This window comes from Scomber japonicus, chromosome 4, assembly GCF_027409825.1.
Source record: "Scomber japonicus isolate fScoJap1 chromosome 4, fScoJap1.pri, whole genome shotgun sequence".
In the NCBI taxonomy this organism is placed as follows: domain Eukaryota; kingdom Metazoa; phylum Chordata; class Actinopteri; order Scombriformes; family Scombridae; genus Scomber; species Scomber japonicus.
Window position 1 is genome coordinate 32139353 of NC_070581.1, and position 23404 is coordinate 32162756.

The 23404-nt window shown below is 44.2% G+C and overlaps 1 pseudogene; it reads right to left on the reverse strand.

Moving 5' to 3' along the window:
• Nucleotides 1–226: 226 nt before the first annotated feature.
• The window catches only part of LOC128356785 (cryptochrome-1-like), a 41850-nt pseudogene continuing 18672 nt past the window's right edge, over nt 227–23404 (reverse strand).

A 23404-nucleotide genomic window follows, 5' to 3' on the forward strand; every position in this document is an offset into this window, starting at 1 on the left:
ATGTTGTATTTGCAGCTTTATAAAAAAAAAAAAAAAAAAAAAGAAACACCCGAAATTACATTTATAGCTGCTTCAGTGGCTGGTGGCAGCAGTTTTAAGACAATAATGTATTTTTTTTTTTTTTTTTTTGGATTTATTATAAATAATTTATCGAGCTGTAAGTTTCGAGGCGTTTCGTTTTTTTAAATGCGCGTTCCTCTGAGGTTGTCACACCTTGTCCGTCCGTCCGTCCGTCCGTCTGTCCATCCGTGACTAATAAGAAGAAGTCAATGGAGTCTTTCTATAATGTTTTAAAGCCCTTCTAGAAGTTGTATCAGACCCAAAAATATATATATACAGTATATGTATGTAAAAAAAAAGAATAAATTAAAAAATATGAATCACATTTTCACCTTTGTGTTAACACCCGAAGGAATATCTGACTGAAAAGACACACAGCAGTTTGGGATGTGCTGTGTCGGTGGAGGAGGAGGAGGAGGAGGAAGAGGAGGAGGAGGAGGAAGAGGAGGCAATCACGTCTGCATCTGTGTGTATTTCGAGGACAGGTGGCGATGCTGGGATTTCCTCTCCGTTTGCTGTTGGCCCGGGCGGTGTGACTCATGCGACTCATTCAGACGGTTGCATCTCCTCCCGCTCTGGGTAGTCTGCAAAAAAAAAAAAGAGACAGAAATAGAAAGTTATGGAAAAGAGAGATCAGATGATAGAAGATTTAAGATTAGTGCAGAAGAAAAGATAAAACACTTACAGAGAAAAAAAAACTTTCACAGCCCAAACAACAACAATAAGAAAAGGAGGGAGGAAGGAAGGGAGGAAAGGAAAGAAGGAAGGGAGAAAGGAAGGAAGGAAGGGAGGAAGGTAGGAGGGAGGGAGGGAAGGAGGGAGAAAGGAAGGGAGGAAAGGAAGAAAGGAGGGAGGGAGGGAGAAAGGAAGGAAAGAAGGTAGGAGGGAGGGAGGAAAGAAGGAACGAGGGAGGGAGAAAGGAAGGGAGGAAAGAAAGGAAGGAGGGAGGGAGGGAGAAAGGAAGGAAAGGAAGGAAAGAAGAAAAGGAGGGAGGGAGAAAGGAAGAAAGGAGGGAGGGAGGAAGAAAGGAAGGAAGGTAGGAGGGAGGGAGGAAAGAAGGAACGAGGGAGGGAGAAAGGAAGGGAGGAAAGAAAGGAAGGAGGGAGGGAGGAAGGGAGAAAGGAAGGGAGGAGGGAGAGAGGAAAGGAAAGAAGGAAGGGGGAAGGAAAGGAAGGGAGAAAGGAAGGAAGGAAGGAAGGAAGGAAGGAAGGAAGGAAAGAAGGAAGGAAAGGAAGGAAGGAACAGTCAAAACAGACGGCAGTTGGGAGCCAGCTGGTTTGTTTACAGGGAGCGTGGCAACTTCACAATAAAAGCGTGACATTTACATAGATTACAAACCCTGCGTGTAATTTGTGTATTGACTTTTGGGAGAGACCTCGGGAAGAAGATCTAAAAATAGCCTCTCCCATTTGTAGTCGGTATTCTCCCCCGTCCAAAAAGACAACGTGACGCATCCAAACAACAAACACTTGTCATCATGCCAACAGTGTGCTCTCTCTCTCTCTCTCTCTCTCTCTCTCTCTCTCTCTCTCTCCGTTATGGATTTACATGCTCTGTGGAGACTGAAAACAAGCCTCCAGATAATCATATTTATAATTCATCACGAGGAATAAAAGGGTCAGACACATACACCAGCTGCATCACAACACCTACAACGCCTGGGTGGGTTTCTATGGGAGCACGGATGGGGCTGAAGTGGGTGATGACACGGTGACACGGTGGGGGTTGATGTGTGTCATGTCTTATTCCTCAACGTAAAGGGTAAAGCCATTTTATTCCATTCGCCCCACGGGACTGTGTGGACTGTACACAATGCATAATGTGTGGCGGTTGCTATGCAGGCGGTTGCTATGCAGGAGGCAGGTGTGGGTGAATGAACTCCTCCATCACTGTAATGTTACATGGTATAATGAGGATGATGATGATATTGTAATATTTTCTGGAAATGGAGATAAAACCATATAAAGGGAAGGAAGGAGGGAAGGAAGGAAGGAAGGAAGGAAGGAAGGAAGGGAGGAAGGAAAGAAGAAAAGGAGGGAGGAAAGAAGGACGGAAGGAAGGAAGGAAAGGGGGAAGGAAAGGAAGGAAGGACGGAGGATAGAAGGACAGAAGGAAGGAAGGGAAGGAAGGAAAGAAGAAAAGGAGGGAGGAAAGGAAAGAAGGAAGGAAGGAAGGAAAGGAGGGGGGAAAGGAAGGAAGGAAGGAAGAAAAGGAGAGAGGAAAGTAAATAAGGAAGGGAGGAAGGAAAGGAGGGAAGGAAGGACGGAAAGAAGAAAAGGAAAGAGGGAAAGAAGGAAGGAAGGGAAAAAAAGGAAGAAAAGAAGAGAGGAAAGGAAGGAAGGAAGGAAGGAAGGAAGGTGGGTGACAACAGGTGAGGTGACAAGGTAAAGTGGGTGATGACACGGTGACACGGTGGGTTGATGTGTGTCATGTCTTATTCCTCAACGTAAAGGGTAAAGCCATTTTATTCCATTCGCCCCACGGGACTGTGTGGACTGTGTTGCTTATGTCTGTAATGTGTGGCGGTTGCTATGCAGGCGGTTGCTATGCAGGAGGCAGGTGTGGGTGAATGAACTCCTCCATCACTGTAATATTACATGGTATAATGAGGATGATGATGATATTGTAATATTTTCTGGAAATGGAGATAAAAAAAGGAAGGAGGGAAAGAAGGAAGGAAGGAAGGAGGGAGAGAGGAAAGGAAAAAAGGAAGGGGGGAAGGAAAGGAAGGAAGGACGGAGGAAAGAAGGACGGTAGGAAGGAAGGAAGGTATATGATATATGCCTTTGTGAAAGCACCGATAGTCATCTCTATAATATTGTCCCAAAACTACAGTAACAGTTCAGGAATGTACAGGCACGCGGTATCGGTCATTTTGCCTCACCCCTGGGTGCTACGGTTGCTAGGTGACTGCTGTTTGATGTTTTGGGTTTGTTTACAGTGTGCACAAGTGGCTGATGTCAGAACAGGAAACGGTCCGAGGGTGTGCGCTGTAAGCTGGTCTTACAAACATAATTAATTAATATTTTCACGGTACTTAACGGCAGTAACAGTTCAGGAATGTACAGACATGCGGTCATCTAGCCTCACCCCTGGGTGCTACGGTTGCTAGGTGACTGCTGCAGCAGGTGTGGTGCCCTTAAGAGTTTCATGGATGCATCTTTGGTCATTATATGTGTTCATTGGGTTAGTTGTCAGTATCTGCAGGTGGTTGATGCTTCCTGCTTTTTAAAAATTAAATTTTCTGAGCTTAACAGACTGCTTTATTATCTGCCTTTATGCACTATATATATATATATATATATATATATATATATATATATATATATATATATATATATATATATATATATATATATATATATGTTGTGAAAGCACCGATAGTCATCTCTATAATATTGTCCCAAAAAATCGAAACTACAGTAACAGTTCAGGAATGTACAGGCACACGGTATCGGCCATTTTGCGCCATTTTGCCTCACCCCTGGGTGCTACGGTTGCTAGGTGACTGCTGCAGCAGGTGTGGCGCCCTTACGAGTTTCATGGGTGCATCTTTGGTCATCATATGTTTTGGGTTTGTTTACAGTGTGCACAACTGGCTGATGTCAGAACAGGAAACGGTCCGAGGGTGTGCGCTGTAAGCTGGTCTTACAAACACAATTAATTAATATTTTCACGGTACTTAACGGCAGTAACAGTTCAGGAATGTACAGACGCGCTGTATCAGTCATCTTGCCTCACCCCTGGGTGCTACGGTTGCTAGGTGACTGCTGCAGCAGGTGTGGTGCCCTTAACAGTTTCATGCATGCATCTTCGGTCATCATATGTTTTGGGTTAGTTTACAGTGTGCACAGGTGGTTGATGTCAGACTATATGTGAGAACAGGAAAATGAGTAAAACCAACATGGATCCTACTAACAGGTATTATCTGTGTAGTTGAAGCCGGAAGTGTGTTTTTACTCCAACGCTGTTAAAACACTTCGATGAGTCACAATAATTATTCTTCTCTGAGTGACATGTTTCAACATTGAACTTTTCTTTCTTTCCTGTCATATTTTCCTTCCTTCCTTCCATCTGTCCTTACTCCCTCTCTTCTTTCCTTTCTTCCATCTTTCCTTTCTGTCTACTTTTCCTTCCTTCCTTCCTTCCTTCCTTCCTCCCTCCCTCCCTCTCTTACTTCCATCTTTCCTTCCTGTCTACTTTTCCTTCCTTCCTTCCTCTCTCCCTCTCTTCCTTCCTTCCTCCATCCCTCTCTTCCTTCCTTCCTTCCTTACTCCCTTTATTTCTCCCTTCCTTCCATCTTTCTTTCCTGTCTACTTTTCCTTCCTTCCTTCCTTCCTTCCTTCCATATTTTTACTGATCTGGCTCAGATGAGATCAAACCGTTGTATTTGTGGCCCTTGAATGAGTTTGACTCTCCTGATTTAAGAGACGCAGTAACACATTTTTGGGTTTGTGTCTTTTTTTTTGGGATTCATTGATCAAAAACAAAACAAAAAAAAACTGACCTCTGCATCTTATGAACAGAGCAGGACGACGGATCTTCCTCTCCCGACCCTTCACGTTCCGACTCGCGTTCCCGTTTTCCTGTGATGCTGCTTCTGTTGTGCAGGAGGAGTCCTGAAAGTTCAAAAAGACAAGACAAACCTTTGTTATCATCTGGAAACAAAGAACAAGAACATGAGAGTAGTAATCAGAGATGATGTGTTGTCAAGTTTGATTACTGACCCGCCTCGCTTATAAATTCCAGGAATTGTACTTGAAATAACAGCGTGAGACATTTCGTTTATGAATAATAATCTCAGTTTACACAGCCGGTTGATTGCCTCGTACAGTATGAAGAGGATCCCAGTTTACATGTCTAAGCCTGCAGCACGAGCTCTCATTATAATATCACTCTTTTTACTGCAACACTGCCAATGAAAGGCGCCTGGTACAATAATTATGCTGTCTTTATTTTATTTAGTTGTATTTGTTTTGATGTTTAAATTGTTTTTTTCCTCTGAAATGAGGCCAACGCGGAAGTAACTTAGAACTGCATTCTATCAAAAGGCCACCAGGGGGCGACCGTCTCTATACAAGTCAATGGAGAATTCACCAACTTCTCACTTGATTTCTAACCTCAGTAAATGTTTTCAAAATGTGTTTATGGTCTCAATCGCTAGTTTAAAGCCTTCTTCAATGCAGTATGATGTTCATTTGGGACATTTTGGCCTCCCTGATTTTATATGTGACGATAAAGCAGGGTATGCATTAGGGCGTGGCTACGTCATGATTGACAGGTTGATTGACCAATGTCCTCGAGATCCAGCCCTCGCAACCATAGCAACCTCCCCGCTCCGCCCATGGCTCCGCCTCATGCCCATATAAGTAGAATCCGTGTTTTTATTTTTCCCAGCATGCACCTGAAATTTTCAAGATGGCGCTGCCTAGATTAGAAACTATTGGCTTCCGAGCAGCATTCCACAAACCAATGGATGACGTCACGGATGTTACGTCCATTTCTTTTATACAGTCTATGTTATTAAAACAATTTTTTTTTGAACTTTAGAAACATGCTGCATTTTTCGTCCATTCAACTTAATTAATTTTGTCTCCCAGCAGCAGCCTTTTATCTGCCACTTAACGCAACACACAGCAGAACATGTGCAGAGATATTAGTGCTGAGCAAGTTACCATGACGATAGTTCACACATCACATCCTGGTTTTTAATCATTAGTCAGTAAACTCAGCATCGTCTGACGCAGGCTGGAAACTCTGCACTTTTATTTACAGTTAAAACATTTCACCGTGTGTCAGCTTCTGTCAAACTAACGGAGCTGCGGTGGCTTCCTGTCTAAGCTTTTCAAAATAAAACCTTTGTTATTGAGCGCTATCTCATTATTTAAAAAAAAATTGATGTTTATGTTGTTTGGATAAAAGTTGAAATTGTACATTTTAAGTCTGAGGCTTGCTCAACGATTCAGGACTGCACAAGTACAATACAACTTCTACTCAAGCTTTTTACTTGTAGAAGAAAAGGCAGCGGTGTCAGAGTCAGGTTTGTTTTCTAACCTGGGTGTTGAGGCACAGCAAACTCGTGGTAGAGTCGGCTGCTGGTGATGGTCTGGTTAGCGTCTGGCACTGGGTGGTATCCTGCAACAGACACATCCAACATTTAGTGATACTACTACTACTATTACTAATAATAATAATAATAATAATAGTGGACTAAACATCATCAAGACAGCAAAATACACTTCTCAGACTTCTGCATAGTTTAGGCTTAAAGACTGTGTAAATTGAATTCATACATTTTCTTCTAAACACATTAAATAGGTCATAAATGTATTTCTAAAAAAGGTGTAAAAAGCATTTCAACCATTTAGATTTGAATTGTGGAGCTAGGCTTCACAAACTGTGTTTCAAGATTTCTGTGTTCAGGATTTAGTGATTAGCATAAACCCGCCCCTGCTGCTGTAGAGGTAGAAATACATTCAGCACACACTACTACTACTACTACAGTCTACAGTTAGCCAGTTAGCAGCCGAGTTAGCCGCTGAGTTAGCAGTTGCGTTAGCAGCAGAAAGCTCTCAGATGTAGCGTCCATGTTTCTGGTAGAGGTGGTGACTTTGATTGACAGGTGGCACTTGGTAGGGGGCGGGGCTTCAGCGTTTGGGAGCAGAGAAAGAGGCTGATTTTTACACAACTTTGAAGCCTAATTTCATATATTTGGCGATATTTTTTAATCATTCAAATTTGGCAGGGTGGTTAACAACACACTTTTCTGTGGTATGTCGAACTCAGAACACATTTATTCTGACTTTACACAGACTTTAAGAACGCTAACATGATGACTGACCATGCTGTTGCTGTTGCGGCAGCGGTTGCACGTGTTGTTGCTGTTGCCGAACGTCGCTCGGCCTCGACTGTTCTTCACTGTCAAAGTTGAGTAGGATGCTCCCGCTGCCGTTACTTTTTGCAATGGGGCTTCCTGACACTCCAGGCACTACAAAAAAAAAATGAACACACCATCACTATTACCGCACCAACCAGAAAAAACAACCTCACAATGTTAGTTGTATAAAATAAAAATGGACGTACAATGTGAGTTGTTGTTGTTGTTGGTCCCTGGCTGCTGCTCTCCCGGAGAGTAAGCCATCATTCCTCCGTTCCCGTTCCCGTTCCCATTGGTGGACGGCACTGATGCCAAAAGGCCTGAAACACACAAACATAGACACATATTTGTTTGACAATTTAATCCGCAGTGGAGGCAGATATTTAATTCCCTGAAGAGGAAAAAAATAGGAAATGTAATGTCGTCGTCCTGCCCAAAAAAAATCTTGATTGCTCTGTGTTGGGAACCACAGTTATGAGTTGGTGTTGAATTACATCCTTTAGCGATGGTGTTCAATAGGGGTGTGACGATATTTCTCATCCAAGTGAATATTGTCTCGCGAAGCTATAATAAAGGGGCGCAAAAAAAAAGAAAAAAAAAAAAGACTATCGGTTTTCTGCTGATCGCTCATCTGCTCGTCATGTCTTCTTTTTATAATGTCACATGTGGATCATTAACCTTGTTGCAGCTTCTCATCCCTCCTTCCTTCCTCCCTTCCGTCCATCCTTCCTTCCTTCCTTCTGTCCATCCTTCCTTCCTCCCTTCCTTCTTTCCTCTGTCCTTCCTTCCTTCCTTCCTTCCTCCCTCCCTCCTTTCCATCCTTCCTTCCTCTTTTCCTTTCTCCCTCCCTTCCTTCCTTTCTTTCTTCTTCCTCCCTCCCTTCTGTCCATCCTTCCTTCCTCCCTTCCTTCTTTCCTCTGTCCTTCCTTCCTTCCTCCCTCCCTCCTTTCTATCCTTCCTTCCTCTTTTCCTTTCTCCCTCCCTTCCTTCCTTTCTTTCTTCTTCCTCCCTCCCTTCCTTCTTCCTGCTTTCCTTCCTTCCTTCCTTCCTTCCTTCCTCACTCCCTCCCTCCCTCCCTTCTTCCTGCTTTCCTTCCTTCCTTCCTCCCTTCCTTCCTTCCTTCCTTCCTTCCTCCCTTCCTTCCTTCCTTCCTTCCTTCCTTCCTTCCTTCCAGGACAACAGGAGGGTTAAATAAAAGAACAGTCATTTATTTCCTCATTGAAGTTTTCTTAAAAATAGAGTTCAAATCTCGTCTCGTCTCGATCTCGAGTGTATCGTCCCACCCCTAGCGTTGAGTCTTGTTGCTCTTACCCAGTCCTCTGTATCGGCTGAGCTGCTGGTAGATCTGCTTCATCCTCTCGATGTTGAGCCGGCTCGTCTCCGCGTGGTGCACCATGGGCTTCGGGTAATGGACGCCGATTATGCACTTGGCGGCCGCCTGCACCGACTCGGGAGCGTTCCACGGGTCGTAGATGTACTTGGCGGGAAAACCTCGGAGGATAGGTAAGTATCGCCTGGAAGCACAGGGAGACATTAGACACACCTGCTTGTGTCAACGCCACGTGGAAGGTTACAGAGTAAAACTGGGGAGGGGGATTGATGCAAGGACACAGAAATAAGTTATTAAACAGTCTAAAAATTTAATATTTTAAAGTAAAACAGTGAAAATATTTCTAAAAGTCTTAAAATTCAATAGCTATGTTTCCATTATTTCAAATATTAGTTTAAAAAAAGTTGTATTTATTTGAATTATGACATTTATAATGCAGTACAACTTGTGGTTTTTGTGTCAATATCTTCAACATTTATGCATAAATCTGTAATAATATATAAACACAGTGTTTTAGGGGTTTGTTCATACTAGGAAAATCATCATATAGTCATTGCACTACATGACATATGATACATATGCACAGCCCATGTATGTTCTGTAAGTCATACGAGCATGCTGTTCTTCAACACTTCATGCTTACAAGTATTATGGAGGAATAAATGCTACAAAATGAAAAGCTACAAACAAACCACAACACTGCACATTATGGCTACAGTCAAGAAGAAGTATGTGAGTCCAAAGAGCTCTAACCAGCACTGAGGTGAGTTAGCATCACACAGTGCACGTGGACTAAAAAAAAATTCAAAAATCGTGAACAACATTTTTGCTAAAGTAAGCTGGTGTGTAAGAAGCCACACCACAGACAAATAAAAAGTATGATCCTCCAAGAGACTGGAGCCAATAAAAACACTACCTGCAACAACGTGGAGATAGATTCAACATCTCACAGTACCAGTCCCACTTCCTAGAGTTGGGTTTTTCTTTTTTTTGTTTTTTTTTTAAGGGTCCCTGTGCTGTCGTGGATTTGCTCCATGTGACAAAGAGAGGCCACCTACCTACTGCACTTGGTCCGACCTTACCAACCAGTCCGAGGAGGGGAGACAGACCGGACAGAGGAAGTAGTGGGGGGGAGGAAGTGGGAGGGAGGGGAGGAGGGGGGGGCAAGTGGAAAAGTGCAGTGCTTGAGAGGCAAAGAGAGAGAGAGGGCAAGGAGAGGGGGGTGGGGGAGGGGGGCAGGGGTGGCGGTGGCAGTGGCGGTGGTGGTGGTGGTGGTGCGGCCCTTGAGGACCGGCACACACGCACACACACACACACACACACACTCTCCGGTTGCTACGGAGACCGCCTCCATCGCTAGAGAGGGAGAGGGATCGCTGCCGATTGGTGTTGATGATGCTAGGAGACGTCTAACTGTAACACGCGGTTAGAAAGCAGAGTGCATTGACCTCCCACCCAACCCCACCCGCAGCCCACCCGACCCCAACCCCCCCATCACCCCCCCACCCAACCCTGACCAGAGCGGGTGTATAGTGGAACAGTTCTGCCATCGAGAAATCTCATCTTCTTGTCTTTCTTTCTCACCTTATAAAGACATTTTTGAAAAATCTACTTTTTGTCATATATTCCCTCTTCGGCCATGATGGCAGCAGTAGCTTATACCCCACCCCCACCCCCCCACCCCTCCACTCCCACTCCCCACCTCTCCAACACCTCAATATTTACAGAGTTAATTCTCCCCAGAGCTCAGCATCCACATCCCTGTGTCCTCAGCTCATGTCAGTCTGGAAAAAAAGGGACTTAAATGTCTACTTTAACTTACACAATTCTAGTTTCTAGTCGATGACAGAAGTCTTCCATTATACCTCACCACTCCGGACCCCCTTCCCCTTCCCCCCGCCCCCTCCTCCCTCCCTCCCTCCCTCCCCCCCTCCCCATGATCAGACAGTGGTGGACTGAGAAAAGAGCTCGTGCCTGCTCCCCCAGTCCTTCAGACTGTGGCGGTTGTCTCTTGAGTGGTCAGCGGGCCCGCGGTCCCTCTTGCTGATTGTCCCCTCTCACAGTCACAGCTCCACACTCTGGGCTGGCCCACTAGGGGGCCCCCTCATTTCACCAAAAGGGACCCTAACCCTTTTGCCAGGAAGAAAAGCAACCTGCCAGTAACAAGTAGTCCCACAGAGGACAACGGGTGGTTAGTGTGTGTGACTCAGACTGTGTGTGTGTGTGTGTGTGTGTGTGTGTGTGTGACTCAGACTGTGTGTGTGTGTGTGTGTGTGTGTGTGTGTGTGTGTGTGTGTGTGTGTGTGTGTGTGTGTGTGTGTGTGTGTGTGTGACTCAGACTGTGTGTGTGTGTACATGTAAATTATATTGATGCTGTTGTGTTTGACAAAGAGGACGTGCAGCGAGGGGAAGTGGGTGGCGAGCTCGGATACAATGCTACATCTCACATTGGATTGTTTTACTGTAATTTTATGACAGTGGATTTGCACTTGTTGATTATCGTGTCTGGCTCATGTGCGTCAGTGTCCATAATGATTGTCTGTCTCTGAGTGTGTGTGTGTGTGTGTGTGTGTTAGGGCTGCTCAATTATGGAATAAATGAAATCACGATTATTAACCCTCATGTTGTCCTCCCGGGTCAAATTGACCCCGTCTTATTCTTCTTCTTCCTTCCTTCTGTCTGTACTTCCTCCATCCCCCTTTCTTCCCTCCTTTCTTTCCTTCTTCCTTCCTTCCTTATTCCTTCCTCCCTTCCTTCTTTCCTCCCTCCCTCCTTCTCTTTCTTTCCTCCCTCCCTCCTTTCCTTTCCTCCTTTCCTTCCTTCTACAGTTAAAACTTTTCACTGTGTTTCAGCTTCTGTCAAACTAAAGGAGCTGCAGCTGCAGCTTCCTGTCTAAGCTTTTCAAAATAAAACCTTTGTTATTGATTGCTATCTCATTATTATTAAAAAACATTTCCCCTCGATTTTAGTAGTTTTGAGATCATTTGGCCCCTGAATCTTAATCACATCATCAAATTTCGATTAATTGAGCAGCCTTAGTGTGTGTGTGTGTGTGTGTGTGTGTGTGTGTGTGTGTGTGTGTGTGTGTGTGTGTGTGTGTGTGTGTGTGTGTGTGTCACAGCTTGTATTAACCAGCCACCGCTCCAGGTCCACCTGAACCAGCAGGGCTGCATTCACGTAAGCAGAACGCCACTGAACATTTCACAAAGTGCTGGATGAGCGGCGTTGCCCAGCGACTGGACCGGCTCGCGTGGCACGACGCAGATCACGAGTACCTGCGCCGAACTGTGCATCACCGCGACGGCAGAGCTACAGCTGGGCCAACGCCTCTCATCGCTACCCTCCGGGGAATGTTTCATGGTCCTCTACCTAACGAATGCAGGCACGGTGTTTGCATTTCCCTACCAAGTGATCAAAATCCCTTTTGACGAAATGAGACGCTACCAAGTTACAAACCCGCCCAGAGGGTGCTGCTGGGGCGTGAGCAAAGTCCCCGTCCCTCAGGGTTACACAGGTGAGTATAAAAAAAAAACAAAAACAAATGGCCACCAGTTTCTCAACACAATCCCCGACTTCCATCCGAGGCAGGAGGGATGGAGGGATGGAGGGATGGAGGGATGGAGGGATGTGAGAACGGCCAGTCATCTTTAAAAACAATCAGCTACAATCTACGAAGGGGAGAGGGATAGCTGAACTTTCTCCCCAATCCACCAAAAAACAGATGAGCCAAGACAACAAACACAGAGGCAGATCCAGAGAAAGAGAACAAAGAATTTTACGCCTTTTCAGTAACAATTGATCTGGTGGCAACAGTTATATATATAAATATATATAAACTACAGACACGCCCGCGTACACAATCACCAAACACACATTCACAAATAATAACGCAAAGACTTGATATATATACTGATAAATAAAACATGATTCCAAAAAACTACAGTGCTGAAGTTCTAACAGAATAAAAAAACAAATTTGACTGATGGGCAAAAAGCAAGAAGAGGAGAGGAGGAACGATTATCTTTCATTCACTTACCCAGAGATCTGGAAGTCTCCCTTCATCCCTCCATCTCTCCTCCCTGTTTTAGTCTGAATTTTAAACCTGTGGCTCTGTGTGTGTGTGATGTGTGTTCGTGTGTTGGTGTGTGAGTGCTTCTTATCTCTTCCTGATCGTTACTACAGCTGACTCTAACTGTTACCTGCCTAAAAACAAGCTGCTTTGACACACTGAACCTGCATTAATGTGTGTGTGTACTGATGCGTATCCATGGCAACATATCTGCAGCCCTTCCTGCTCTCTCTCTGTGCTCCTACGTTTCCTTGCATGTGTGTACTTCCAGAGAGAGAGAGTGAGAGAGAGAGAGAGAGGGAGGGAAGAAGGATGCCATCCATGGGAGGTGGAGGAGGGCATCAGCGATGCCAGGAAAGGTACCCACCTGATGAAGTCCCCGTTGGGGTCGGTGCGTCGGCCGAAGCCCACGGGGCAGTAGCAGTGGAAAAACTGCTGGAAAAATGAACTGCAGGACAGCCACATCCAGCTGCCTGCATTCACGCTCCAGTCTGCGTCTAGAAGCAACTCCTCAAAGACCTGCAGCAACACAAAGACAACAGACTGTAAGATATCAAGAATGCAATATCCCACAGACCCAATTCATGTATAACAGATTCCCCAATTCACAAACATGCATTGACCTTACTGTTTAAAAATGTCATCTGCTCTATGTCAGTTATATTGATATCGGCCATACATACTTTTTTTTGTTGTTGTTGTTTAGTTAGTTATGGTTAGTTTAGTCTGGTTATTAAATTCTAAGTGAAGTTTAGTGTTTCAGTGCATTGATGTCATTTAATAATCATATGCACTTCTTATTTGTATTGTCTTGTTCATTATGTCCTTGTTTATCTTGTTTTTCTCTCCTTTCACATAAAGCCCTCTTCTTCTTCTCCTTTCACATAAAGCCCTCTTCTTCTTCTTCTCCTTTCACGTATAGCCCTCTTCTTCTTCTCCTTCTTTCACGTAAAGCCCTCTTCTTCTTCTCCTTCTTTTAAGTAAAGTCCTCTTCTTCTTCTCCTTCTTTTAAGTAAAGCCCTCTTCTTCTTCTCCTTCTTTTAAGTAAAGTCCTCTTCTTCTTCTCCTTCTTTTAAGTAAAGCCCTCTTCTTCTTCTCCTCCTTTCATGTCAAGCCCTCTTCTTCTTCTTCTCCTTTCACATAAAGCCCTCTTCTTCTTCTCCTTCTTTTAAGTAAAGCCTTCTTCTTCTTCTCCTTCTTTTAAGTAAAGCCCTCTTCTTCTCTTCCTTTCACATAAAGCCCTCTTCTTCTTCTCCTTCTTTTAAGTAAAGCCCTCTTCTTCTTCTCCTTCTTTTAAGTAAAGCCCTCTTCTTCTTCTCCTTCTTTTAAGTAAAGCTTTCTTCTTCTTCTCCTCCTTTCACATAAAGCCCTCTTCTTCTTCTCCTCCTTTCACATAAAGCCCTCTTCTTCTTCTCCTCCTTTCACATAAAGCCCTCTTCTTCTTCTCCTTCTTTTAAGTAAAGCCTTCTTCTTCTTCTCCTTCTTTTAAGTAAAGCCCTCTTCTTCTTCTCCTTCTTTTAAGTAAAGCCTTCTTCTTCTTCTCCTTCTTTTAAGTAAAGCCCTCTTCTTCTTCTCCTCCTTTCACATAAAGCCTTCTTCTTCTTCTTCTCCTCCTTTCACATAAAGCCCTCTTCTTCTTCTCCTCCTTTCACATAAAGCCCTCTTCTTCTTCTTCTCTTTCTTTTAAGTAAAGCCTTCTTCTTCTTCTCCTTCTTTTAAGTAAAGCCTTCTTCTTCTTCTCCTTCTTTTAAGTAAAGCCCTCTTCTTCTTCTCCTCCTTTCATGTCAAGCCCTCTTCTTCTTCTCTTCCTTTCACGTAAAGCCCTCTTCTTCTTCTCCTCCTTTCACATAAAGCCCTCTTCTTCTTCTCCTTCTTTTAAGTAAAGCCTTCTTCTTCTTCTCCTTCCTTTAAGTAAAGCCTTCTTCTTCTTCTTCTCCTTCTTTCACATAAAGCCCTCTTCTTCTTCTCCTTCTTTTAAGTAAAGCCCTCTTCTTCTTCTCCTCCTTTCACGTAAAGCCTTCTTCTTCTTCTTCTCCTCCTTTCACGTAAAGCCCTCTTCTTCTTCTCCTCCTTTCACATAAAGCCCTCTTCTTCTTCTCCTCCTTTCACGTAAAGCCTTCTTCTTCTTCTCCTTCTTTTAAGTAAAGCCCTCTTCTTCTTCTCCTCCTTTCACGTAAAGCCTTCTTCTTCTTCTCCTTCTTTTAAGTAAAGCCCTCTTCTTCTTCTCCTTCTTTTAAGTAAAGCCCTCTTCTTCTTCTCCTTCTTCCTTGCAAAGCCTTCTTCTTCTTCTTCTTCCTCTTCCAATAAAAGTTTAATGTCTCAAATGGTAAAATATCACGCCTCCATTACATATGTGTGTCACAAGTGTTTTTAAAGGATCATTGCAAAAACTAATCTATGTTTATGTGTATGTATGCAATTTATTGGGCGACATATATAATATAATATTGGTATATTGGACCCTACTATCAGTTGCAGGTGTATTTCCACTCTGCCTTTTCCTCCCTCTCTCTCTCTCTCTCTCTCTCTCTCTCTCTCCTCCACTGCCATCTCTCCTTTTTATATAACATCTTTCACCCCCACTCCTCACCTTCATGCCTTCCTCCCAGCTGATCCACAGGTCTCCCCTGGTGAGGAAGCAGGCCACCGCGTGCCTGGCCAGGTGATGGATCCAGCCCTCCTGCCTCAGCTGAGTCATGATGGCGTCGATCCAGGGAAAGCCCGTCTTGGCCTCGGCCCACTTGGCGAGCGCTTCGGGGTTTTTGTCCCACGGGATGCGAACGCAGATGGGGTTTCCCTCCATTTTGTCGAAGCGCGGGTTGTTGGTCGCTGCGGTGTAGAAGAACTCGCGCCACAGTAACTGGCCGTAGAGGGAGAGCGGAGGCGAGTTGTTCTTTTTTCACCTGTGATAAACAAATAAGAGAGTAGTGTAAGATCATTGGACTTAAGCTAAGAGACCTACAGTAGGCTCCTTATGGGAACTACAGGTCATGAAGTCACACAACATTTTCAGTACTTCCGGGCAAATCTTAAGATGTGAATTTTCATTATTGCCTTCAGGGCGTTGCTATGGGTAACCATTCTTCCAAGTCCTTTATCCCCTCTGCTGTCCGACTGCTGAACAAATCAATATGAGGTCCAGTTGTATCTGTTTGTTGGATACTGTGGTGCATTTATTATCATTTAGAGCTTGTATAGGCTTCCTCTTAATTAACTATTTATTGGACTAGGGCCTGCTGACTTTTGCACTTTTGCACACAGCTGCCAACTTTTCTTCTTTCTTCTGTGTTTTTTATCTTGTTCTTTATGTGTACGAGTATGTTGTGGTGCGAGCTGTCAAATGAATTGTCCTTCAAGGGATTAATAAAGTTGTCTTGAATCTTGTTATTAAGTCTGTTGTGAACGGACCTTGCGGTAGAGGTCCGTGAGCTTGAAGTAGAAAAGGCGACAGGAGAGGCAGCCGAAGCGAAGGTAAGGGCTGAGGCCTGTCGGAGCTGGCCAGCAGGGAGTTGGCATTCATCCTGGGACGCTCAAAATTAGCTACCCACGCCTGGAAAAGAGAGAGAGAGAGAGGAGGAGAGAGAGAGGAGAGAGAGAGAGAGAGAGAGAGAGAGGAGAGAGAGAGAGAGGAGAGAGAGAGAGAGAGAGAGAGAGAGAGAGAGAGATGAGAGAGAGAGAGAGAGAGAGAGGAGAGGAAGGGTTAGAGTGATAGAGAGAGAGAGAGAGAGAGAGAGAGGAAGGGGTTAGAGTGATAGAGAGAGAGAGAGAGAAGAGAGAGAGAGAGAGAGAGGGAGGAAAGGTTAGAGTGATAGAGAGAGAGAGAGAGAGAGAGAGAGGAAGGGGTTAGAGTGATAGAGAGAGAGAGAGAGAGAGGAGAGAGAGAGAGAGAGAGATGGATTAATAGTCAGTGTTAATATAACACCTAGAGAGTTATGCTAATTCTCATTTTAATCTAGAACTTAATAACATGTTATATATATATATATATACCTTATATTAAGATAATTAAAGCAAGTGAAACAGCCTGGTAAAAAGAAATATCTTGATAGACAAAGAACAAGCATATTATTTTGCCTTGATTTAACATATTTAATCTTAAAAATGTGTAATTCCCATAAACATTTATACATTTCAGTAGAATTTGTGCCCCGTAAGTGGTCTGAATATTGTTTCTGAGGCTTTTAAAATACAAATAATTACACAATTTATAAATAATTCACTGTAAAGTAAATATATGAGCAGGTGCAGCACTGACTTTTCTCTCCAGGTGGCGCTCTATCCTGGTCAGCGCTTCGGTTTCTCCTCCCGGCCACACAGCTGTAGGCAAGCCCTCGGTGTCAAAGCCTAAAAACACAAATTAATCAAGTCATCAAATTTCAAAATAAAAGACATTTGGGACAATTTGATCTCATGTGGGCCGGAGGGAAGGAAGGAAGGAAGGAAGGAAGGAAGGAAGGAAGGAAGGAAAAGGGAGGAAAGGGAGGAAGGAAAGACAGGCAAAAGGAAGGAGGAAGGACAAATGAAAGAAAGGACAGAAGAAAGAAAGGAAGGAAGGAAGGAAGGAGGGAAGGACGGAAGGAAGAAGGGAAGGAAGGAAAGACAGGCAAAAGGAGGGAGGAAGGACAGATGGAAGGAAGGAAGGAAGGAAGGAAGGAATGAATGAAAGAAGGAAGGAAATAAGAAGGGAAGGAAGGAAAGACAGGCAAAAGTAAGGAGAGAAGAAAGGTAGGAAGGACAGAAGGAAGAAAGGTAGGAAGGACAGATGGAAGGAAGGAAGGAAAAGAACACAGGAAGGAAAGTGGGCCGGATTGCACCCCTCAGCGGGCCGGTTCTGGCCCACGGGCCTCATGTTTGACACCCCTAGTCTAAATGGACCCTGAACAGTATTTAAAATGTAAAAGAAGAGTTGAATGTGTGACAGGCCGTCTTTTTAAAAAAGGACCAGTGTGGGATTTAGTGACATCTGGTGGTGAAGTCGCAGATTGCAACCAAACATCAAGCAGAGACTTAACCCTCCTGTTGTGCTCCCGGGTCAAATTGACCCATCTGTTTTGACTCTTCCTTCCTTCCTTCCTTCCTTCCTTCCCTCCTTTCTTTCCCTCCTTCCTTCCTTCCTTCCTCATTTCCTTCCTTCCTTCCTTCCTCCCTTCCTCTTCCTTCCTTCCTTCCTTCCTCCCTTCCTTCCCTCCTTCTTTCCTCCTTTCCTTCCATCCCTTCTTCCCTCCTTTCCTTCCTTCCTTCCTTCCTCCTTTCCTTACTTCCCTTCTTCCCTCCTTTCCTTCCTTCCTTCTTTCCTTCCCTCGTTCTTTCCTCCTTTCCTTCCATCCCTGCTTCCCTCCTTTCCTTCCTTCCTTCCTCCTTTCCTTCCTTCCTTCCTCCCTCATTTCCTTCCTTCCTTCCTTCCTTCCCTCCTTCTTTCCTCCTTTCCTTCCTTCCCTTCTTCCCTCCTTTCCTTCCTTCCTTCCTCCCTTCTTCCTTCCTTTCTTCCTCCATCTCCCTTTCTTCCTTCCTTCCTTCCCTCCCTCTCTCCTCCCTTCCTTGACTCGAACACAACAGGAGGGTTAAGGTGCACTCACACTAGGCAAATCATACTGTGCTAGGTATGGCCGGTATGAGATTCTGTCGGTATGATAACCATAAGTAAAAATATCAGGGTTTCACGGTATGGGCGGTATTGCGATTACAGCTCTAAAATGTTCCTAAGAAGAAGAAAAATAAAGACAGACATGTTTAACCTGAATATACACTGTAATGAAAGTGTGAGGGGTCGTGATACTCTACGCCAGGGGTGTCAAACATGCGGTCCGCGGGCCAGAACCGGCCCACTGAGGGGAGCAATCCAGCCCACTTTCCTTCCTGTGTTCTTTTCCTTCCTTCCATCTGTCCTTCCTGCCTTCCTTTTTTCCTCCCTACTTTTCTTTTTTCCTTTCTTTATTCCTTCCTTCTGTCCTTCCTCCCTTCCTTCCTTCCATCTGTCCTTCCTGCCTTCCTTTTTTCCTCCCTACTTTTCTTTTTTCCTTTCTTTATTCCTTCCTTCTGTCCTTCCTCCCTCCCTTCCTTCCTTCCATCTGTCTGTCTGTCCTTCACTGTCTCTCTTTCCTACCTTTCTTCCTTCCTTCCTTCCTTTTGCCTGTCTTTCCTTCCTTCCCTTCTTATTTCCTTCCTTTCTTCCTTCTTTCCCTCCATCTTTTTAATAATCTGGCCCACATGAGATCAAATTGGTCTGTATGTATGAGTTTGACATGTCTGCTCTATACTGCAGCTGCACGACCTGAGGGATTTCTGACCAGACAATAAACAGCTCATACCTTAGGGAACGGTATGACAGAAAATGTGGCGATTTCGGTTATCGTGGCTTTATCAAATCACGGTATACCTTGAACACGGTTATCATCCCATGCCTATACTGTGCCCAAGCATGCTTGCCCCCTAAAGTCCGGATTATTCGGCCAGTGTGAGTGCAAGTGTACCGGGCTTGAGTACGGTACACTAGGGATTCATATTTTATTTTAAATCCCGGGAGAAGAAGCCAATTTTCCAGGGAATCCCGGGAAATCAACGATTATTAAAAGGCAACACTAGCTGAGCCATGGTCATTTCAAACAACACTAAATGCAATGTGGAGACATTATGCATATATGTCACTTCTACTCACTTTAATAAAAACCTTCATTACATTAATTAAACACTAAGCCTTACAGTATATTTAAAAATATCTCTTTGTCAGCTGGAGGTTGTTCTGGGTCTTTTATTAACCGGTGAGCCTAAAAAAAAGGTTAACTAGGGACTCTGAGTACAGGTGAGAGCAGCAGATGGAGGACAGGACTGTTAAAGAATTATGAATGAACCACCATGTGACACCATCTGTGAATGGAAACCAGACATGTGGACCTAAGAGGGTTAAACATGTTACCTGCTTTATTTTAAGAGACACGCGACAGCCTGTGTGGAATAAACCTGTCCCAAGAAGAGAAACCAGACATCTGCACTGACCGTATTAGAGCGTGTTAACACCTTTAAATATATATATATCTTTAAATTTATCTTTTGCACAGGTGTGAGCAGCAGATGGTTGAATGGAAGGAAGACATCTGGATGGAAAGATCAGAAGAGGAGGAGAGGAAGGTGTCGACTAATTAATCCAATAGTCAGGTTTAGATGAGATTTACCTTTAAATAGAGACGCTTGATTTAAGGTGTTTTAAAGAGAGGTAATAAGCTTAGAGTAGGGGAGTCAAACATGCGGCCCGTGGGCCAGAACCGGCCCGTTGAGGGGAGCAATCCGGCCCTTTTTTCCTTCCTGTGTTCTTTTCCTACCTTCCATCTGTCCTTCCTCCCTTATTTCCTTTCTTTGTTCCTTCCTTCCTTCCATCTGTTTTTCCTCCCTTTCTACCTTCCTTTTTCCTTCCTTCCTTCCTTCCTGTCTTCCTTCCATCTGTCCTTACTCCCTTTCTACCTTCTGTCCTTCCTCCCTACCTTCCTCATTTCCTTTCTTTGTTCCTTCCTTCCTTCCTTCCTTCCTTCCTACATGAGTTCAAATTGGTCTGTATGTGGCCCTTGAATGAAAATGAGTTTGACACCTCTGGCTTAGAGTGTAAATTCTGTCCTTCCTCCCTTTCTTCCTTCTGTTCTTCCTTCTTTCCTTCCTTACTCCTTTCCTTCCTTCCTTCCTTCCCTTTTTCCTTCCTTACTCCTTTTCTTCCTCCCTCCCTCCCTTTCTTCCATCTTTGCTTCCTCTCTTATCTTCTGTGCTTCTTCCTTCCTTCCTTCCTTCCTCCCTCCCTCCCTCCCATTTCTGTCTCCTGTCTTCTTTTCCTTTCTTCCTTTTTCCTTCCTTACTCCTTTTCTTCCTCCCTCCCTCCCTCTCTCTCTCCCTTTCTTCCATCTTTGATTCCTCTCTTATCTTCCTTCCTTCCATCCTTCCTCCTTCCCTCCTTCCTTTCTTCCCTTTTCTTAATGATCCAACCCACATCAGATCAAATCTGTATGAGACCCTTGAATGAAAATAAGTTTGACCCTCCTGCTCTAATGTTATTAAATCTGTATTCGGGCCTTTTTTCTTTAACCCTCCTGTTGTGCTCGAGTAGGAAGGAAGGAAGGAGGGAAGGAAGAAGGAAGGAAAGGAGGGAGAGAAGTAGGAAGGAAGGAAAGGAGGGAGGAAGGAAAGAGGGAAGGAAGGAAAGAAGAAGAAAAAGGGAGGAAAGGAGGAAGGAAGGAGGGAGGAAAGGAGGGAGCGAAGTAGGAAGGAAGGAAAGGAGGGAGGAAGGAAGGAAAGGAGGGAGGAAGGAAAGAGGGAAGGAAGGGAGGAGGGACGGAAGGAAAAGGGAGGAAAGGAGGAAGGAAGGAAGGAAGGAAGGAAGGAAAGGAGAGAAGGAGAGAAGGATGGAAAAGAGGGAGGAAGGAGGAAGGAAGGAAAGGAGGGAAAGGAGGAAGAAAGGAAGGAAGGAAGGAAGGAAGAGTCAAAACAGATGGGTCAATTTGACCCGGGAGCACAACAGGAGGGTTAAACTCTGACAGATTACTGACTGATGGAAACCTTTTTTTTCTCCCTTTAAACTACATACTTGTAAAAAACGGTCTGGTGTGTGTGTGTGTGTGTGTGTGTGTGTGTGTGTGTGTGTTTATTCTCTCACCAAGCTCTTCCAGTGACGGGACGCCGTACTTGTCTCCGTGGTCGTCACCGACGGGCGTGACGCAGCGACCCATCAGAGAGTCCGACAGCGTCTCCACGGGCATCTCGGGCGGATCCAGCCGACTGATCAGAGTCTGGAAACGCTTGTAGGTGAGAGGAGGCTGAGACCCGTTCAGCTCTATGATCCTGTGAAGAGACGGAGACACAACTTAACATTTAACCTCCATGCAGAATTTCACTGTCATAATGAAGATGAATATTATTGTTAATTGGCCTTCACTTCGATATTATACCTGCCTCTTTGTGATGTTTGTGTTTTTAATGTTTTGTTTCTAATGATTTATTTCGTTTCCATATTCACTCACTTTTTAATTAATTTATTTATTTTTATCCTATTTAAAATTTTTCTTTGTCTTTTTTTCCCTCCTCAAATTTATTGGTTTGTCTTTTTGGTGTCCTGATGTTTGTGAAGAGAAAGTTGTTGTTCTTAAAAAACAATAAAAAGAATCAATTTAAAAAAAAGTTAAAAAGAAGATTACTTTATTACTATTTTTATTAGAAAACACGCATTTGTTTAAGTTTCAAAGAAGCTCTGATGGATCAAAATGCTTTTCAAATGGTCAATCAATAATCCTGAAATTAGTTTTTTTAATTACAAAATCATAAATAAATTAAAAACACAAACTGTTTTATAGCGTAGTGTATCATGGCTGAGTGTGTAGATGATTTAGTCTTCCTGTCTTTCTCCACATGGCCACTAGATGGCGCCACTGACTGCAGAAGGACTGATGTCAGGTAATACTCTACTGCTTCTTTATCAAAGCTGGATTCATGTACAATTAACCCTTAAACAGACAACGTGCACCAGGAGATACAGACTCTTTAACCTTCCTGTTGTCCTCCCGGGTCCTTCCTCTGTCCTTCCTTCCTTCCTCCCTTCCTTCCTTCCTTCATCTGTCCTTCCTCTGTCCTTCCTTCCTTCCTTCATCTATCCTTCCTTCCTTCCTTCCTCAGATCTAAGTTCAGCTGTTAGGGTAAATGTTCCCTCCTTCTGTCCTTTCTTCCTTCCTTCATCTGTCCTTCCTTTCTTTCTTCCTCCCTCCCTCCCTTCCTTCCTCCCTCCCTTCCTTCCTCCCTCCCTCATTTCCTTCCTTCTTCCTCCCTTCCTTCCCTTCCTTCTTCCCTCCATTCCTTCCTCCATCCTTCTTCCCTCCATTCCTTCCTCCATCCTATCTTTCCTTCCTTCTTCCTCCCTTGCTTCCCTTCCTTCTTCCCTCCTTTTCTTCCTTCCTTCCTTCCTTCCTTCCTTACTTTAGGTGCAAATGACATAATTAGTAAGGCCTGTTTAAGGGTTAACTTTTAAAATTTGACACCAGAACTTTTGTAAGATTTTAAAATGAAAAAGAAAACATCAGAATTTTATGTTTTGAGCAGAAGCAAAAGGAGAAGACATCAGAGAGCTGGAGATGCAACAAGTGTGCAGCCTGTAAAGACAGATGGCTCTGTGATGACATCTGGTTAGGCTGTTTTACGAGGACATGTGAGGAGAAAGAAAATAATAAATGGATATTTGGATACTGGGATTATATTTGATGTATGAAGCTGCTTGATCATTCAGAAAAATGTGCAAAGGAAAACCTTCTAATGCTTTAAGACGAGCAGCAGTTACCAAGAAAATCCAAATATCTTCATATAAAATAATATTGAGACCTTCTGTTAACCCTCCTGTTGTCCTCAGGTCAAGGAAGGACAGGAGGAAGGACAGGAGGAAGGAAGTAAGGAGAGAAGGACAGGAGGAAGGACAGGAGGAAGGAAGTAAGGAGAGAAGGAAGGAGGGAAGGAAGAAGGGAAGGAAAAAAGTTAGGAGGGAAAGGAGTAAGGACAAAAAGAGGAAGGACTTTAGGAGAGAAGGAAGGGAGGAAGGAAGGAAGGAAGGAAGGAAGGAAGGAAGGAAAGGAGTAAGGACGAAAAGAGGAAGGAATTTAGGAGAGAAGGACGGGAGGAAGGAAGGAAAGCAGTAAGAAGGGAGGACGGAAGGAAGGAAGGAGGGAAGGAAAGAAAGGAGTAAGGAGGGAGGACGGAAGGATGGAAGGATGGAAGGAAGGAGGGAGCAAAGAAAGAGGGGAGGAAGGGAAGAAGGAAGGAAAACTTAAAGAAAGAGGAAGGAAGGAAGAAGGGAAGGAAAGGAGTTAGGAGGAAGGAAGGAAGGAAAGAAGGAAGGAACAGTCAAAAGAGGTGGTGTCAATTTGACCCGGGAGGATGACAGGAGGGTTAGGGTTAGGTTCTTACTTGTCGAGGTCGTAGAGTGTGTGCGATGTCTTAACGATGACTTCTACTCCTGCCTCCATGGCGAGCTTCTTGATGGCAGCATCTCTCTCTTTGCCGAAAGGCTCCGAGTCGTACTCAAAGGTCAGCCGAGAGATCTTCCATTCCTGAG